The following is a 19,691-nucleotide window of genomic DNA, read 5'->3' as shown; positions in this document are numbered from 1 at the left end:
GCTGGCTGAAGCAGTTCCTTCTTTATGCAACATTTTTTTCATTTAGATGCTACACTCTGTAAAAATAGGGCCCAGGTTATAGGTTTCCCTCTGTGTGTTTGTTAGGGTGGAGAGCTAACAGGCTAAGCAGCAGGCAGAGGGCATCACCTGCCCCGGAGCAGGACCACGTTAGAAACGACCAGCAGGCCGTTGTCCGGCTGTTGAGGGGGGGCAGAGGGTTACAAACCAGACGCTCTCAGGGTGAGTCGGGGTGAATCTCAGAGTTCCTCTGCTGACAGAGCGAAGGCCTCACACACATTTTAACGGTTTCAGTTGGTTGTTTTTCGTGTCCATCTTTCATAGAATCTGCCGCTGGGACACTAAAGTGACAGATTGGAGAAGCTACAGTAGGAATGAGAGCTCGTATCAAAGAGTGCGTTTGTGCATTTGGCCGCCATCACTCATGTCATGTCTTGTTAGTGTCTCTCTGCATCGCTCCGAAATGCACAGTCACTTTTCATTTGCTCCTCAGGCTGCTGCTCCCCATTTTACTTTTATTTTTTATTATTTCATGCAGCACACTTTCTGCCTCTGTCAATTCAATTTCACCTCAGTCCGCTGCACTTTATTGGCGTGAAAGTAAAGAACAATTTGGCGGGAGCGTCAGGATGAAAGACAGGCACTTTAACATGAAATACTTTCTTTGTGGCGGTGCTTTGGACACCGCTGCCTCTTCTTAACTAAATTCATGAGCTTCTGTGTGGAAAAAAAACCTGAGGAAAACATGAAGTGTCCTATGAGCTATAACGAGCTATTGAACATGTTCTCTTCTTCTTTCGTACCATGTGTGCACCTTTCACTGCTTTCTTCAGCTCCCTCCTTTGTTCTCATCATCTCCCTCACCAGTGTCATCATACATGTCTATAAGCAGACAGCAGTCTGTCGTTTGAGTCATCCCGTATTCTTTTTCATGTCCTCAGTGATTACCGCGCTGACACTCCACAGAGACATTGTGTTCAGCACTGACATGATGCTTACATTCAGTATGTATCTCCTGCGCCGTCCTTGATTTGATCTTGTGCATATAAATACTGTATGTGTGCGTTGTACAGACAAACAGGTTGTCACAAAAGTTTGCTACCTTCTGTTGTTGTCAGCGGTTGACAGTTACCCTCCGTAGAGGCGCGCTGATAACACCATGTGTGCTGGTGAAATCTTTAAGATGAGGAGAGAATGCAAGAACACACAGAACTCCACCTTAAAACTTTCTTACATTGCTGTTTTGGTTGCAGTGATTTCGTTATTCACCTCCTGAACTTCTGTTTGTGCTGTTGCACAAGTTTGTAGGGCAGAGTAAGAGTTAATAAAATGTTGGTACCAATATCAACAATCTACACACGTCTTTAACGAGGCAGTCAGTGGCCTCAATCACTTTACGGCCGGTCGGTACGAAACAATTACAGCAAACAAACCCTCTGCTTAATTATACTCTGTAACAACAACGAGTCAGTGTGAGCACTTACAGCCTCCAGACCATTTGTTTACCTTAAGAGCAGTTAGCATGCCGCTAAATTGGAGTTTGAATAACAGTTTGCAATTTCAGTGTTGCTACATTGATATTTCAAATGAGGTGTGAGTCCGACAGAGTGATGGTTCAGTGCAAAGTGGAGTTTATGTGTCACGTAATCACGCAGATATAATGAAGTCGAGACTAAAATCAACTTCCTTATTGTGCACGGGAGAAAACACATTTCAGCCAGATCTTTTTTTTTTTTTTCTAGAAATTGAGATCTTTCATAAACTAGGGGCCTGTTTACCCTCCTTTTCTTTATCCTACACCTCCTGTTAAATAAAAAATATGCCATTGAGACAGTCGTGGCATGCACAGGGAAGCTTTGCTGCATGGCTGCCTGTGTTTTTATTATGTGCTTTGCACGCCGGCATCTCTCCCAGTCTGTGTGAGAACAAAGAGCAGCCAGAGAAAGGAGCGGAAACGTCTGGCTGCTCGAAGTCGTCCTTGAATATTTTCTATTCCAGGTGTGTCTCTTTTAAGAGCAGACAAAGGAAACAGCAGACATTCCAAATCAAAAATGGAGAAAAGCCATTTCAGGCAATAAAGACTCTACTTAGCAAAAGCTGCTGCTAAATGAAGGGCAATTTCTTCAATCAGATGGGTTTATATTCCTAGTCTTTTTTTTTTTTTTTCTACCATGTTCCACATCTGTGTTGCTTCAAAACAAAGACTTGTGAATAATAAAAACGCCTGCATGGCGGCTTGGCATCCCTCTTGCAGTCTGCCAAGCCCACCACGACACCCACAGCCCACCGCCATGTTTATGGATGAGATGTCGCGCCCGCCGTACCGCAGGGACAGCTCGCAACTGGACCCTGCGAAATAAATAGATAAATAAAACCTCGGCCATATGCAGCGCTGACATTTCCCACAGCAGTGAGGGAGAGCGCGAGCATCTGGTGCTCACCTCTCGCCCCGCGCAGGATTTTGAAGTTGTCGTAATGTCATGCCGCCGTGTGGTTTGTGTGCAGGAACCGGTGTGAGCCCTCATGACACGTGTAGGAAGTAGCTGGACTATCTTGTTAGAGTGTGTGTGTGTGTGTGTGTGTGTGTGTGTGTGTGTGTGTGTGTGTGTGTGTGTGCTGAATTCTGGCTTTTTCTTGGCCTTGAGTTTGTTACCTCAGCTTTGTTTTAAATGCCTTGTGTTGAAAATACTCATTTGCTGCAGGGATTGCACGACGGCCAACTCTGCAAAAACACATCAGATATCTGAGAGAATTTATGTAGATTTCTAAAAATCTAGTCTGGCTGGGTTTGGGTTATCTAGTGCTGTGACTAAATCCAACAAGCGCTTGATTTCATAGTATATGTTTTTAGACTTTACACTCTAGTGACATAGGGACAGCTGGACTTCCTGTTTTTTTTTTTTTTTTTAAGAAATGCACCAACAACCAAATGTTCTTGTAGTAAGCACAACAATGCTTCTATCCAACAACTTTCCTCTTCCATGTCTCAGGTCATTTTTGTCCATTGTACAAGTTTTTAGCACACCCAAGATGGCACACTATCCCTGCCAACATCAACCTGAAAGCTCCTCAGCGTGCTGTGCGTTCAGCGGCTTACATCAGCCTTTGGCCAAAGCTTGGTTTACAATGCACCTCATACGGTTTGCTTAATGATGCAGCACCTTGCTTACTTCACAGAGTTGGCTCGGGAAGAAAGATTCCCCCCGGTTTGAAAGGCCTTTCAGTCACTGCTGAGGGCTCCTGGTTTTTTTTTTTTTTCCCGCAGTGATGGACAGCATTTCTTGGCTGTTTGTCAAAGTACGTTTACGGTGGGTGAAGCAGCCTGGGTGTTTCTACTTGTTTAGACTTTAGCGCTCTCGCTCTGACCTCATTCCTCAGCTGGGTGGCCTTGGCCTGAAAAGAACAAATTACACAGAGAGGGAACATGGAGAAAGGCAGAGAGAAGAGGGAAGACCTGACAACTGTGAGAGAATTCTGCAGAGTGCAGACTTTCTAAAAGTTCTGACTTCACTTGAGTGTATGTGTGTGTGGGTGTGTGTGTGTGTGTGTGTGTGTGTGTGTGTGTGTTCGTGCACAAGTGTACAGGTATGTTTGCCCGCTGGTGTAATGTATGTTTCTCCCACAGCACCCTCCATTTCTCGTCCCCCTTCCAGGCTAAATGAAGTGTGACAGGGCATTAAAGAAGGACCAGAGCGTCGAGGAGACAGAGACAGAGGGGGCAGGAGGTTAGATGGAAAGTGTGTGTGCGTCTGTGTGTGTGTGTGTGTGTGTGTGTGTGTGTGTGTGTGTGTGTGTGTGTGGGATGGTTAGATTAATAGCAAGAAGGTGCTGATGGCTTGTGACAGTGACCAGGGTGTGGGTCGGTGGCTAAACACGGCCTCTTTCAGGATGTGGCTGGAGGTGAGAGGATTGAGGAAACAGCACAGAGACCAATGACTAAGCACGTCTAGACGTTACTGCTCAGCATGCTAATAAAGGTTGTTTGTGAGATTAGACCTCTTCATAGTTTTTCATTTTAACCAACAGTGACGGTACTGCAGATGTTTTGAGGGGTAAGAAATGGACGTATCCACTGTGATGTCACTCACTGGTTTGTGGACTTCTGTTTTGAAGCCTCAGCTTATCATTTATTCTTCATTTTCTTTGTGGACTTAGAGGTAGTCTCATTGACTTCTGTGCAGTTGCTGCTCTGCTGTTACTGCTGGCTACCTCAGTTTTGAAACCAAGGGGCTAGGCCAACATCTTATTAAAGGTTATTGATCAGTCCAGGAGTGAAGCTTATTTCACTCCTTCACAAATCGGGCTCAAAATCAGGCCTGAAATCAGACCTGAAATTGTCTACTAGCTTTAGCAATACAAACATGAATGACTCAGCAGAAAAGTAAAAAACGTGCTCTCCCGTGTTTGTTTTAAGACAGCTTTCTTCTGAACAGGTGATGAAGTCCTCTGTGATACTTTAAAGTGACAGGATCATGGAATGCATGGTGACGGGTTACTCAGCGCTTCCTGAAAAGTTTTTTCACAAACTCAGAATCTCCTGATCTCTGACTCAGATGAGTTAAAGCCAAACAAGCAGACGGAGGAAATAGAAAATGTATTCAGCGAGTTTGTGTATGGAAAACAAAAGTGTCGACGTGTGTACACTTTCTCATTCCTTTCCCCCTGTGCAGAAAGCGCTGCCTCAACTGCATTTGTGCTGATAATGAAAAATGGGTTTGTTTCCAGAATGACTAACTGAGCTAGCTGCCACTATCAGCAAACAATCCTTAGGTACAACCCCTCGCAAACAATGGAAACTTCACGACACAGACAACCTACCGCCCTCCTAGTTTTTCATTTGGCTGTTTGTGTATACTGTCAGCAGTGCAGTGTGAACACGCCGGCCTGCTCTTGCACGTGATTCGTCCACTCTCACATAGAAACATTGTTCCACGATGTGTCAAAACTTTCCCCCAACTTTCAGAAACCATCCATTCTGTCTTTCAGTCACACACAAGCTGCTGCGTTCCCTCCAAAGCGAGCACCTTCAGGCCTCCATTCAGCCCGTAATAAAAGAGTCAGCTTGAACGAACACAGGCAGGGAAGCATGTGTGAGGTACAGATACAGCCTCTGACAGGCAGAGAGAGAGAGAGTTTATTATTATACTGGGACAACCCTGCTAACCCCAATTAATGTGTCTCCCATAAGAGAGGCAGAGTGAGAGGCGGGATGATCTCATGAGGGGAGACAGGCCCGGTGTTGAGACAGCGAGTCCTGCTTCAGCTGACTTGTAATGAAGCGCTGCGGCCAAACAGCACCAAACTCAATTAGCCGTGTTAGCGCTCCGTCGGGTTGCACCTACGTGGTCGTTCTGATGTATTTACAAAGCCCTCTGTCCTCATTGGCCCTTTTGGACTGCACGCTGGGGATGAGGCTGTCAAAGTTTCTTTGGATTGGGCAGTGAATACTCTGTGTTCATAATAAAACACATCCATGCTAATGCATTGCCTCTGCAGAAACCTAGTGCTACTGCTACTGTGCCAGTGGCAGTGACGGATCACTTTCTGAACACTGCTGAGGTGCCCTTGAGCTTGGCACCAAACCTCCCACATTTTCATAGTTTTCTCGACAATCAGAAGTCTTTGAGCAGCCAGTGGAGTCGCCCCCTGCTGGCCTCTAGAAAGACTGCAGGATTAAGGCTCTTCAGCACCACATTCCTCCTCCTGTGAATCTTCTCCTGTAGTCGGGCCTCTAATATGTAAGTCACATGATTATTAGTGGTGCTGTTCAATTCCTTCTGCTGCCATTCGTTCCACATCTCTAACATAACGGGCGCACTTCTAAATGTATTGGACTGAAAGCCAATGAAAACTGTCTAATTGAAATCAATCCAGGTTAAGCGCCTCACGTTAACAGCTGGTATTGATCATGTCTACTATCAATCTGTTGTCAATGAAACTCCAGCTTCACAACAATCAGTGTGAACCTGCTTTTGGAGGATCTTAATTATGATGATTTCTTCAGTCCGGCCGAGCTTTCCTCCATTTAAACCCCACTGTTCCTCAACCCGCTGTTTATGTTGATAAGCTATTTCTATTCAAATGTGTAATTTCCATAACATTTCCCTCTGGCTTGGACTGCTGCTGTTGTAATAACCCTGTTCATTTCCAGGGGAGTAAACAGTAGCCCTCTCAAACGACATTAACGTCCCCCAAAGACGAGGTGGACAAATGTCTCTGAGAGAGTCAGCAGGAATGAAAACCTGCTAAATAACAAACCGAACCGAAGCTTCTGTACAGCTCCTTCACACACGTAGTGATTCAGGATAAACTGTGTTTGAACCCTGCCACACTGTGTGTAATAATCTGAGTACATTTCACATTTTAAAACAGTTGCAAGTTCCTTCCCTTGGTTTATGGTTCGATAAATCAAAGCAGGTGTGCGGGTGTAGTTTATAAACCTGTAAATTAATGGAGATATTATGTGGATGTTAATAAATCCACAGATACATGCATAGTTCTGCAAATATGTTGACAAATTTGTGAATGCATGCGAAGGTATTCACGGCTAACGAGTCAAAGAGCCTGATTCACTCAGAAAGGAGAGTGGACGCTAACAGCTGATAGATGTTTTTATATTTCTCCAGCTGCTTAAGGATTACTCTCACTCAGATATCAGTGTCTGCACCCTGCTGGTTTTTGTTTAGGTCATCACTTTCTCTTTGTATTTGTAGCCCGTCTCTTCATAAACAGTTCTTTCTATTCTCATATTAATTGTCACTGGTTGTAGTGAAAATCAGATTTGTGATCTATATTTCTCTTCAATATGTTTACTATAAAACATAAGAAAAACTAAACACATATTGTACATCAAGTTCTGAAGGTGAATTACTGTCATCAGCATGAGATAAGAAATAACAAGAAAAGCTCACATAACAGCATGCTAGTGTTGTAGTCAAGACCACACTAACCGAGACCAGGACATACCAGAGACCAGAGAGCTCCAAGACCGAGACAAGACCAAGACAGGGCAAGACCAAGACCAAGACCAAGACCAAGACCAAGACCAAGACCAAGACCAAGACCAAGACCAAGGCAGGGTGAGACAGAGAAAACCAAGACCAAGTCCAAAAATATCCCAGAAAAATCCTCATCTTGTGTGCAGGGGGCGTGTCACTCACTTAGACAGTAACACCGAGAAGGTTATGGCCGTAACTATGGGATAAAAAAATCTAATTATGAATGTTTTTTTAGAAAGATGCGTTTTCCTTCTAATCAAAGTAATGCATTGAAAAATAGCCGATCAGCAGCATCTGTGGTGGTCTTCACCACCAATCTGGAGTCAGCCCAGTCTGAGACCGAGACAAGATCGAGTAAAAATGCTTTAGACGAGACAGAGACCTTCAGTAAGTGCTCTCAAGACTGATTTTGAGTATGACAACACTACAGCATGCCTCTAAATATTAGCAGTTAAATACCACTCTAAAGCGTGAATTAAGAAGCTAGAATTTCACATTTTCCTCATCGTCGCACGTTTATGAATGACTTGTGGCTTCTGCAGTGTTAAGTGGAATAAGAGAGCTGAGCATATGAGAGAGCAAAGCAACAGGAATGTGAGGAGAGGGAGGTGGGGGGGGAGACAGAGAGAGAGGGAGAGGGATTATGATAATGCTGCGGTGACAGCTGTTCAGCTGTGGCGAGCAGCTGTATCCACTGAAGAGAGGTGAAGCTGGAGCCAGGACAGGAGCCTCTGACCACGCCGCCATGACAGCAGAGGAAGCCAGAACAGACGCAACAAAGAACACAGAGCTGCATGCTAATTAGTGCCGGAGGTAAACAGGTGATAATTGAATAAATTAACTTGGGTCTGAGCATTGAGATACAGCACATCATGACAAAAACCTGAATGTGCTTCAACAAGAGAAATCTGCTGATTTAACTCAGAGAGGAGGAATATTAAAGAAAAGGGTGTGAGGGAAATACGACCTCTGTTACTCTACTCTGGTCTGAGAAAATGATCACTAATGGTGTCATAGTGATGTCATCAGGATTGTGTTGGTTTAAGTATGGACGATACGACTTTATAACCAAAAATATAGAAGGAATTTGAAGGTCTTTTGTCACATATTTGCAGGATTTGCATCTTGATTTCTACGAGTATAACCATTCTGAATTACGGGAATCTTTGAGTTAGTTATTGATCACTCCCATGATTCCCCTCCAGCCTCAACGTCATCTTTTGTTACTGATTTGATCGAGAGCCCCCTGGTAGAGGACTCTACATACTGTGCCTTTAAAATGAATGAACAACAAGATGATTGATTGATGATAAAAAAAAACAAGGAAATATATTTAGAAGCTGCACATTTAACTTTGATATTTGCCATCGTTATGTGCAGGGACGAGTTCAGCTTTGGGCTTCCATGGCAACTCGTCATCGTACCCCCTGGGAAAAACATGTCTGCCAGAGACAACACAGGAGGGCTGGGTTTTTTTTTTTTTTTTTTTTTTTTTACCAGAATCCCACTTTGACATCACAAGGACAGCACATTTGAAAAGGAGCATTTGTCTCTGTGTTGTAAGACTTATGCAGACCACAAACAAAGGACTGGATGGGTTTATTTCACATTTTTTTGGGTCAGTAGACTCTCAAATATATGTTCAAAAACACTGTCAAAGTGGATTTTTCATAATATGTCCCCTTTAAAGAAGAGCACATTTCTTTGTGTCTGTGCTTCAATTCAAAAGCATGAATAGTATAGTTCACAACAAGTGGCTGCATGATTCTCTTTTAAACTTAATCACAGCAGACTAAGAAAGATATCCTGTGATGAGCAGCATCTGTTACCATCGGTGTGCTTGATGTGGAGACGTAGAGCGTCTGTGTACGAGAAAAAGGGAACATTGTTGCCATCCTCTGACCAGATGAAGGTAAGGACTTGTACATGTGGACTTTGTATACAATAAGAAAAAGGAATGAGGGCACTTTTGCATTTGAACAGCCGTATTGATACAGGCTGTTTCTTTCTGCACTGAAAAACAATATATTGTAGAGATGTCACGGAAACCAGATGTGAACAGACCTAAATACCCATTCAAACAGGAGGTCTCTCACCCACCTCAGCCTCTCTCTTTCTGCATCCTCTGATGTTTATTTTTTCCTTCTAATATCCCCATCTTGACAGATTTTATCGGGCCGTTAGAAGCACAATACAACATCTGTCCACCCGGGAATAACGGAGCCTCTTAGTCCACATATCTTCCAGTTATTCCCATTTTTCAGATGCTTCAGTTGCCTGTTAGAGCGCAGAACATCAGTGTTTCATTGTGCAACAGCCCGTCTGAAAGAGATAGAAAATACCACAGTTTATCAGTCAGTTTTCTGTATTCAAAGGAAACTGCTTCCCGGGCATCTGGAGGTAATACACTCTCAAGATAAAAAGAACAGTTTACCACCAGTCAGTGATTGTCGAGGCCTCCTCTGTGCCAGTTTAAAATTGCGTTGAGGTTTCTATTATCAAACTTATTATTACAAAAGATCATATTCTTAGAGGTTTTTATAGATTTTTTTGGAGTGTTCTTTAGGAGGTGTTGATCGATTTGGAGTTCTGATTTTTATGCTTTTTCTTTGGAACACAGGCCTCCCTTCAAATCAACCACAAGAGATAAAACAGTGAATAAATGGAGTGTGCTGCATTATTTACTGTTTCGGTTCTGCAGAAAATGTTCCATTTAAACCCCTTTAAAGTGGGTTAAAATGTGTCTGTCTCTGAAGGAATCCTGTCTACTCTGTTTCAGACATCTTGTGTCTAAGCTGTAGCTCAACAACCCGTCACTACTCAGGACTACAGCTACAGTTATTAAGCCACCACTGCCCTCTCTACTGCTTGGATATATACTAGTGCAGTGGACAGATAGCATCTTGTATCTAATCATATTTTGATCTAAGGGAGTTCAAGTAGTTTGTAGGCTGTGTCAGGTTTAACTGGCATATCGACCTGAGTAATGTGTAACCACATTCAGCACCAGGCATGTGGACGTTGACCTACAGGGAGGAGTGAAGGCTGGTGGTGATAGCACTGCTAACGTTAGTGATACAAACCATTCTTACATAACCTGCTAACGCTGTGATCCCATTTTTAGCTATGTTTGCTCAATTTTGACAGTGTTCATTTGTTTAAAGATATTTTGGGGCTTTGTGGCGTTAATTTGAAGGGACATATTTAGAGCGACAGGAATGACATGCACCCAACAGCATCAAGGAGTCAAACCTGTGACCATTACAACGAGGACTGTAGCCTCTGTTTATGTGGCACCTGCTCTGTTTACTGACTGGAGCCCCTTGACTTTGAGTGTTTTTTTAACTTTGGACTTGTCGACTCGTCTGAATTAAATTTGTGTTTATACTATATACTATAAAATAGCACTCTAGGCCTCTTAGTGACTAAGTGACTTAACTAAACTAAAGATTGCAGTCATAACAACCTGTCCCAGGAAGGATTGCAACATTTCTTTCACCTATTACTCATTTAGACCCAAAAGACCAGAATTTCCCTGAAGGTCTACAAACATGTTCGTGGTGCTTTTTTTCATACTGCAAGGGTGAGATTTAGTTTTGACCTCTCAGCATGTTTTTCAAAATCTTCAATATCTCAGAACATCAAGCTCCCACAGCTATCCAAAAGGCCAAAATATTCTTGCACATCAAGTGTTTTCCAATTCTTCCAACGAATCCAAAACAGAAAACTCAACAAAGTAACTTTTCGACCGCGGCTCATCTCAGAGAAAAGAGGTAGATGACCTGATTGGACGCCTCTATTCCAGCAGGTCCTTTTCTTAGCAAAGGCCTGACAAACGTGTTTAGCCTCCAGTCTCTCCTCTTGGATTGGACAATTACAGTACACATCTAGAAGGGGTCATGAACCTCATCAGGCTTTGTTTTGAACACCAGCACAGATTACTCAGAGACAGGTTAAGTTGGGCTTCGGGTCCCAGCGGTACTGTCGAACCTCGGTAAGTCGCTCAGATCGATGGACAGACTTGAGGGCGAGGAGGTTCATCTCAATCCCTCAGCTTCATCGATTCCCATCCCTGTTTCTGCCCTCGCACTCCCTATCTCCCTGTACTATATCACTTCTCTGTTGTTGCCCCCATCTATCCATCCAGCCTTCCCTTTTTCTCTCCATCTTTCTCATCCATTCTTTAACTATAATTCTGCTTTGTCCTCTTTGTTCTGAACACTCCTTTCAGGTCTTTGTTTTCCCCCTCCGCCTCTTGCCATCTTTCATCTCCCTGTCTACCACTCTATCCCATATCTCACTTCTTCTCCCTCCCCCCCTTCACTCTCTTTCTTACTCCCAAAGGTTTCAGGCTACCAGCAGTGGATTATCACACATCTAAGGAACTCAGCTTCCTCATTCCTTCCTGTTGGTCCAATTAGCGGTCAGATTTAGCATCAGTCAATCAGCTCGGCCTCCACAGGCAACATCATCCCTGCAATTCCACCGTGCAGGAATATGTATTTGCGTCGATGAACGGTTTGTGATTAAATGCGTGTTGATGATACCCTTTTCTGGTTTCGCAGTAATGTGTGTTATCAAAGATAGCCTGTTGTTGTGGATGCACCCCATCATTTAAGAGAAGCGTGGGAGTATGAGCGTGTATTGTGTGAACGTCTCTGTCCCTGTTGGTTCGCCGTTTCTTCCTTGGAAGGAAAAAAAAAAAAGAAGAAGAACACCACGCCAATTTGATCACAGCCCAATTATAGCAATTGTGCGGATATTCATGGGAGACCAGCAGAAGCTTGAAGAGATGTGGAAAACCGCTGAGATTTAAAGAAGCGTGGAGATCAAAAAGAGATGGTGGAAACAGCAAAACACCTAGGAAACATGAAAGAGGGCGAGGAAATGACAAAGGATGGGTGAATAGGTGAAAGTGGAAAGATGAGGAGAGAATATTTTCTGGTTCAGAAGGAGAGTTAGAAATATGACGGAAATTTCAGATTAAACATGAACCACAAACGATACTTTTTTCAATAATTCACCACAGTAGCTGCAAATACATACTTATAGTCATCTGCTGTCGCCATTTGGACTGCTATCAGGACAATGATTAGGTACTCTTCTCAGAAAATGATGCAGGTGTTTGGCATGGATAAATACATATCTGTGCTTGCTACTTGGAAATCATGATTGTTGATCACTTTGTCTTACTTTGTTGTGCAGACGTAAGACATATGCAGAGACGCTGCTTATCAACAGGCAAGGAAGGCAACTGCAGCAGTGGTTCAAAATGTGCAAAGTTTGCAATGACCGTCGGATACCTCCCTAAGGGGCCCCAATCTGACAGCACTCACTTTCGTTACGCTGCCAAGAGCCGCAGGATGACAGTGAAAATGACCAAAGGACAATTTGCTGTTAGCTTAGCCTAAACTTAGGGGGAGAGACACTTGAATGATATACCGTCTGCTAGCATTACATTATGCCGTTTGTTCTTTGACGTTTAACATCAGTTTGGTTAGCTAGCAGAGCATCCAGATGTGCCTCTGGGTGCACCACGGGGAGTCAGAGTTGGCTTTTCACGGGGCCCAAGTGATATTTTTGTCTCAGGCCCCAACAGACTCCTGCAAGAACACAAGTGATAAGTCAAGTGAATATTTGCATTCAATGCCCTTTTCATTTAATACCACAGTTTGTTAGGAGACTCCACTTATTGCTCAGTGCACAAAACCTGCAATGCAGATGGTGAAAATAGCTGCAGGAATTTCAGGTGGACTAGTTTTCAAACCTTGTATACTTCAAATATAAACACTAAGATAAATTAGACAACTTAGCTTTTGGGACATCTTTGTCATTTTTTCCTACTTGCTCCATTGGATGCCTCTTTACCCAGGGTTTACATAACGTCTCCAATCAGGGTCCATCTGTTTTTCTTTTTACAATGAAACCCTTCAGATATTATACATGTAGAATAGAAATGACTAACAAAGTCAAAGTTCTTTCTCTAATATCGACCATGATTCTTCTGGTGTCCAGATGTGCTCTTATACCACCAGAATGGACGGAGTCTTGCGTGTGAGGTCAGCAGCAGTGAGCGTTTTGTGCGGATGGAGCTAAAGGCAAAGCAGAAGCAAAGAGCCATGTAATTGCCCTCCCCTCCTCTCCGCCTGAGCAGTTTAATGAATGGTGGCAAACTGCTGTTAAAATGGTAACGAGCCTGCGGGTCACTGGCTGGCCTCCGATAAAGTGGGTGGTCAAGGTCCAACACAAAAACCACTTCAACCAGATGTGACTGCTCAGCGGCCACTGCTGTCCTGAACCATTAGCACAGCCGTCGGAAGGTTGGGGGTAATGGGGAATTATTTGGATGAATGAAGCACTTTATTTTATAGCACGTGCATATGAGCGTCCATGAGCAGGCAAGGACGGAATGGAGAGGCACCGAAATGTCCTTGTGAGAACCTGTTGGGGTTTTGGACTCCAGAATTAGAATTCATTTCCTAATTGTCAAGTCTTTCAAGGTTTTTAAAGGTTCACTATTGTACGAAACATTTGGTGGAAGAGGCACTGCATGTACTTTTGTTTGTGCATCTCTGCTTATATACCAAAAAGAAAAAAAGAAAATTTTGAGTGCAAGAAAAATGTTGAAGACATACTTTTAAGGGCCTGTTTCCACTTTACACTGGCAGCGCCCATTTTCAATACAAACCCCCCAAAAAAATTTTTGGAAACTGGCAGCGCTCATCAATGTCACTTTTCCGTCACTGTTAGTTTTCAATGGATATATTTACAATCAGGATTGAAGTTATTTTTTATGAATTTGATAGTTTAATATGTAGAGTCAAGAAAAGATTGCCTTTGCTCACACTTGACAAGCTGTTAAAGGCAGAATGTGCGACATTTTAAACATAAATATAGCCAAAATCCAGTATATCCTCTGTAAATAACGTAAGCAATTTTATATCACGGTCATTCCATGTAAATTTATGTGCTAATCTATGAGCTAACTAAAGAGAGCTAACATTAGCCTGCTAACACAACAATGCAGCTTAAGACAAGGACAATTTTGTCCGCTTTTTGCACTTAGTTGTTAATTAATGTGCAAATTTGATAACTCCTTTGTGCAAACATGAGGGGAGAGGGGTTGGAGGTGTGTCTCTGGAGGAGAGCGGAGGCTTCAGGATGGAGGCGGTGTCACCAAACAGCAGTTTTTTTTGGTTTCATGCTGGTGCTCAAGGGCGACATCTACTGGATCAAAAAGTCGAACATACTTCCATTAAACAAGCAGTGATTTCCGTTAAGTTATCTCAGAGTTGCATTAATTATTTTTTGATGGAGAGACTCAAACTATGTACTAAGATTAAGATTTACTTTATTGATCCCCGCGAGGGGAAATTTCTGTTTTTACACTCTGTAGTCATGCAACACACACATAGGCTGAAATATACACACATGCACAAACAGGATCCTATGGATATGCACTAATGGAGAGCTGCCCACAGCGGACGCTCCTGAGCTGATGGTGGGGAGGGGTTTGGTGCCTTGCTCAAGGGCACCTCGGCAGTGCTCAGAAGGTGATCTGACACCTCTCCAGCTACCAGACCAACTTCCATATTTGGTCCGCACCGGGACTTGAACTGGCGACCCTCCTGGAGTCCCTACAGACTGAGCTACTGCCGCCCTATAACCATAACTGATTCTGTACCGCTCTCTGCTGTATCAAATAAAGGTGAAATTGCCCCCAAATAATCTTAATGCGTATGGATTAAATTCAAGGTCACAGATAACGAACACCAAATTAAAATCTTCATGCTCTGAAGTGTTTGAATCTCCATCAATGTGTCTCTGCAGGAGAGACAGAGACGGCGTCTGAGTGTCAGCACAAAGTCATTCCCCAAAAGTAATCGCTGTGGAATTTACTTTTGTGTCCCGAGAATATAAATTGGTCTTCATCTTTTTTTTTTGAGGGGGGGGGAATAGACAAAAATGAGTTCCTCTCTTTTTATTCCAGACTGTGATGAATTGTTTGTGTGTGTGGTCTGTTCCTGGAGAATGCGAAGCACCCCCTGAGGGATGAGGAGCGGGGGGTGTCGCACACTCGGATGGGGCACTTGTATTTCACTGTTTTCACTTTGAAAATGAATGAGTACATTCTTTCTGCAGAGCCTCGGAGTCTGTCTGTCTTTATCCCCCCCCCCCCAGATCCCTTTTCTTTCTTTAACTCCCTCCGTCTTCTCCTCAATAGCTGATTGATAGCGCTCCATTGACACGCAGTTGACGGGAATGTCTCCAGGACAAGCGGCAGTTGTCAGGCTGGAGTTCATGGTCGACGCGGCACTGAGGTCTACTCTCAATGGGGTCTCTTGTAGCTTTAGTTTGAAGTCATCCAAGGGTCCTGACCGCCATGTTGACTTTCCCTCTATAAAAGCCATTAGGCTCATTGTCCACCAGCTTACAAACAAGAAACCCACAGAAGCTCATTATGTGGTCGTGCTGTTACAAGGTGACAGACTTCCTGAGTAACAGTTTGAGTTCCCAGACTTAATGAACAAAGTAAAAAAAAAAGCACATTATCTCCATGCCACAAAAATATTTAACCATCTAATCGTTTTGATTCTTCTTTTTCTTTTTTTTGTCGGATGAATCTTTCAATAAATAGAAACCAGACTCATATAAATTGTTTTAAAGATGGCTGACAGGCTCTGTGATGTTGGGCGTGGTTCACCATAAAAACCTCACAGCCAACTAGTGTGAACCAAGCGGCAACCTCTGAAAAAATGAAGCCAATGTAGAAGTGCAAAAACCTGCCGTTTCTCGAGTGGCCACTTGAGGCAAGCTGCAAGACAGCAGAAATAAACATGTTTACATCCTGGTACAAAAAACTATTTTGATCTGAATAGCTTTGTTTTTATTATATTATTTAATTTTTTTACTAACTCATCCATTTAGATTTTATAAAAGATAAGCAATATTCTTTTTTCGACACTTTTTTCTTGAATCTTGAAAAATATTCATAATAGGGGGCGTGGCCGATCTGACGAGCAGCAGGGGTTGGTTGTCATTGTTTGTCAGGAGGCTTAAGACCTGCCTCAGCTCCAGCTCTTTTCCTGTTACTTAGCAACCGATTGGCTTCAAATGTCCTCTAAAGAAACCGATGGGTGGCGTCACTAAGACTACGTCCATTTTTATATAAATTTTATTACAATTTCCAAACTGTAGAAACATGGATTAGTTTCCACTTTCTCAAACTTTCAACTGATGAAGATCCAAGTTTTAGTTTAGAGGCTGCATGTTTGGTTCAAGTCCGAACTGTAGCTCCTTTCCCGCTTGTCATTTCCCTCTCTCTCTCTGATTTCTTACTCTGTCCGTATGTTTGATGGCATGATGTAAACACACAGGTGTTGATACTTTTCTTTGATGCTGTTTATTTCTAATAACTTGCACCACGTTCAAAAAGTTCATAACAAACTTGTTCACGTTGAATCTCAGTGGAAAGAGGAGATTTTTTTCCATCACTTGAACAAAATGATTACTCAGCCTTTTTTCACTGTATCAGATGTGTGTCTGATACTTTCTGATTTTAAATATTCTCCTGTGATTTATTCGTAGTGAATTATACCATTGCATTTCACAGAAATAGAAGAAGGGATATTTCTTCTTCTAACCGCTCTGGGTTGTTTTCTCCGCCTGTGCCAATTTTGCCCTGTAGTCCAATGAGCCGCAGGTGGAAGCTGCCAAGTTGTAGCTTTAACACACTGCTACTGTACACCAGAGGCAGTGTAGGAATCTGGCTTGTGTGCTGTTCAGCAGTTTTGTCAATGTGGCGAGGTGCGCCGCTGCCAAATAAACGCTCCCTCTGCCTCCTGCCAGGACTGATTTATGGCCGAATACATCCTTGCCCTGTCCACTTTATCCCCAAAGAAAAATCATTTTCCAATTGAGCAGAACTTAAGGCCTTGAAGGAGCGGCTCCGCGTGGGGAACGAGAGGCAGAATATTTTATCGGCACTGGCATTTGGATGAATGATGCAAACCTCAATCTCTCGGGGCTGAAGGAGCGATAGACGTTAGAGGCACAGTTTCTTTTCCCTTCCTTCGCCTCCTCAATGTGCAAGACAGAGGATGTAATTTAACTTGCCACTCACTTAGAAAGCTATAATTATATCGATGTTTTACTGTAGGCAGGGTTTACCAAATGTATTTTGTGTCGGAGGAAGGTTACAAGATGCTGCCGAGTATTACACTAGTATGTTTCTAACCCCGCGGTGGGACCTCGTATATGCTCAGTGTACTACTTATGTAATATTGATGACGTTTTCTGTTTTGTGTATGTTACAAGTGCATAGCTACAACATTTCACAAGTCAAGACAGCTAGAGTTTTCAATGTAAAATTCTGATGTTGTGATCACTAAAGCTTTCTCTCTGTAATTTTCAACTCGGGGCCTAAAGCTTGAGGTGTAAAATGAAGGCATGTAAGCGTGCAGCTCAGCAGATCTGATCCTCATGTGTAGGGACTGCTGCTGTTACTTTGCCTTTCTGCCCGCGTGATGAGGGTGTCGAGCTTTTGCACCAGTGTCTCATTAGGAGAGGGACAGCTGTGCAGAGGCGGACAGCCTGTTTCCAGAGACACCAGTTGAGTCACAGAAGGCCACCGACCAATCAGGGAACGCTTTCTGCTTGCTGCATGACTCAGAAAGCCTCACACGGCTTATCGTTCTTTAACTGGATGCTTTCTTATCCTCATCAGCAAAGAAAGTTTATCTGACAGTAAGAGGGGGGTGTGGGTGGGGGGGAGAAGCAGGTTTGTAAAGGCGTCACATCTCTCTGTCCGAGCAGTTTCAGAGGCTGTTATCAACGCTGGGAAGCAGACCGCTGCTCGGGGAAATATCCTTCTGTTCCGGTTTTCTGGACTCTGTAAACTTCTTTGGAAGCTGAGATCCAGTAGGGCTGAAATTTCAGAGTGTGGGTCCCTTTGAGCAAAGCGCCCAGAGACTCCTCTGAGTAACTTTTATGGATGTATGTGTTGTGGAAATTGGTCTAAACTTCTTAAAACTGTGATGTTCCCTTTGGACTCAGTTAAAGGCAACCTTGCCTCAGTGAAAAGCTCTTTTTCAACACTTACTACAACTACATGCTAAAGGCTGAGTGGACAATAGGGTAATATGAACACTCTTCTTTGTGCCACAGGGAGGTTTTACAAGGTTAAACACTCTGACATATTCGAGAACATATTTGGACCTGCAGCAAGGTTTCTTATTAAGTCAGCCGAGTGAGACAGAGCAGCTCTCATCGTCTCTGATAAAGAAATCAACCAGAGGTTTACTTCCTCAACTTGTTCGCTGTCAGACATTCTCCCAGGAGAAAACCCAGGCTGGATGATATTCAGGTACCTGCTCTGCATGACAACGACGTATTCAAGAAAACGTGGCCTTGAAAGAAACAAATCTCGTACCATGACCACAGAGAATCTAGCCTGCACTTGTTCTCTGCGATTGATGATGAATCCATCTGCTTTGTGACGCTGTAACGCTGAATTATAACTACTACTTTTTGCATTGATGAACTCAGATTGCCATGAACAACTTTTTTTTGAACAGAAACAATTTTTACATCACCTGCATCAGGCCTGTGTTGACGCCTGTGTTCTGCATAAAACCAAGATCAGTGTTTTTAGTGTTCAACATCCAAGGATTTAAATCTAAAAAAAATATTTTTTTTGTTGGGATCCCTGCTTTTAAGTACTTGGACACTAGCAACAAAGATCTCAGCATGTCAGTAGCAGAAACGAGCACATGTAGTTGATTTACTTTGATCCATCATATTTAAGATTATGTTGCAGTCTTAGCGGTTTCCCGCTGAAGCAATCGTTGGATAAATTCCAAAAACTGTTTAAACTACTCGCCCCAAAGATCTCAAATATGTTAAAAAAGGGGGCTAGGTTTAAATTGACCAGAATTCAACATATCATATCTCAGGGATCTTCATATTTCACTGAATTCAAAGCTGGACTCGTTGGAGGCAGCTACCTCTCACACAGCCTGCTGTTGGCAGCTGCCTCTGGGTTAGACCCCTCCGCCTGAAGGCAAGCCTGGGTTTTTCTCTCGCTCCACTACCTAGAGCTGCAAGTCTGCCTGTCAGTCACACCCTCAGGCCCCACTGTGCTGCCTGACCCACTGGCACTTTTACCATGGCAACACAAATCCCAGCAGACCTAGCTGTCAAGAACAGGAGTTCTCAGAAATATGAAAGGCGAGGCTCTGATCCAGGGTTCACTCGAGGGATTTGAGCTGCCGACCCCGATGTCTTGGCCATATGAATGATGCTTCTCTTTTCCTTTTATTTATTGGATTCTTTGGTGACAAATAGTAATAATATAGTTTCTACCCTCCAGGCCAAAAACAAAGCATAAAATAAAGAATTTATAACCAAATCGGCCAAAGAAAAAAACGCTAAAGCTGAATGTATAATCTTTCTTGCACACGGAATGAGCTCCCTCTCAAATATCCAAGATGACTGTTATTTGTTCAGGGTAATAGTTTCTCCAAGCACCCTCAAACATACTCAGCATAAAAACCTGCAGCAGTGCAAACGGAGTTTCCTGTGATTGAAACATGAACGCAGAGTAGAGATTTATAACTATGATGGCCTGGCCAAACATTGGCCGTTTTAACTGGTGCTTTGAAATACAATTATTGA

The 19,691-nt window shown here is 43.2% G+C and overlaps 1 protein-coding gene across 5 annotated transcripts in view; it reads left to right on the top strand.

Moving 5' to 3' along the window:
* Positions 1 to 19,691, top strand: part of sorcs2 (sortilin-related VPS10 domain containing receptor 2) — a 298,265-nt gene that overhangs the window by 65,405 nt on the left and 213,169 nt on the right. The window lies entirely within an intron of this gene.

Source organism: Labrus bergylta, chromosome 22, assembly GCF_963930695.1.
Source record: "Labrus bergylta chromosome 22, fLabBer1.1, whole genome shotgun sequence".
Lineage (NCBI taxonomy): Eukaryota > Metazoa > Chordata > Actinopteri > Labriformes > Labridae > Labrus > Labrus bergylta.
Note: the sequence above shows the minus strand (reverse complement) of the source record. Positions and strands in the feature narration are given on the sequence as shown.